We start from the raw sequence: 861 nt of genomic DNA on the forward strand, positions 1-861 counted from the left end.
TCGATTTTTATTCAAAAACATTTGTGTCAATATTTACCCCCGACACAAGGATGTCAACTAATAGTCTAAGCTGCCGTATCCTTGGCAAGTCCTTGGGCATATCACGCCACTCTCGTTACCAGTATTTACTCAAACCGCAGGACCTCTTCGGCTTCGGTGGTGGGAAAGGAACTCGCTTGATGTCCTGTCGGAGATAATGTCACACATGATTGCTCCTGCCCGGGTTCTGCTCACTCGCGGGGTCTGTGTGAGTTTCTAATTAAAAATGTAAAACATTTTCTTTTGTCAACGGAACCGCAAAATATCTCAATTGAATACACATTTGTGGGTGACATTTCCCTTTTGGCTTTTGCGCTTTAAGAGGGGTTAAGCAGGACCTGACGAGGTGGATTGATATGCTTATGAAAGAGCTGTGGCAAACAGAAAATAGAACAAACAAGCTGGGCATTAGCAGGGCCTTTCTTGTCAAAGAAAATATAAAAAAAATAGTAAAATTAAAAAGAAAGCTAACTCGATGCCTCCTGTGAGGATTGAACTCACGACCCCTGGTTTACAAGACCAGTGCTCTGCCACTGAGCTAAAGAGGCTCACATGAATCTGCCTGAAAAATTCACCAATTAAAGGTAACTTCCGAAATGTCAGAAGCGTATATTTAAAATAGAAGTAGTGCAGTACCAATATCATCTTATCTTATTTAAGTGAAGATAAAAATCCATTCGTTCGTTATCGAGTCCCCCAAATATTGTCTTGTCCCACATGAATTTCACTTAATGTTTTAAGAGTTAATTAAATTTTGTTTATCTTTTAACAAAGTTGCAGTAACAGAGTCGTTCAAATCATATCGATTTGTATTTTAAGAGT

The 861-nt window shown here is 39.1% G+C and overlaps 1 non-coding gene across 1 annotated transcript; it reads right to left on the reverse strand.

The window, feature by feature from the left end:
* Positions 1-515: 515 nt before the first annotated feature.
* On the reverse strand, positions 516-587 carry TRNAT-UGU (transfer RNA threonine (anticodon UGU)). The gene has a single exon. It is a non-coding gene; the product is annotated as a tRNA-Thr (tRNA).
* Between the last annotated feature and the right edge of the window lie 274 nt (positions 588-861).

This window comes from Drosophila serrata, unplaced genomic scaffold, assembly GCF_035046125.1.
Source record: "Drosophila serrata isolate PLE 108 unplaced genomic scaffold, ASM3504612v1 contig_30, whole genome shotgun sequence".
Taxonomy (NCBI): Eukaryota; Metazoa; Arthropoda; class Insecta; order Diptera; family Drosophilidae; genus Drosophila; species Drosophila serrata.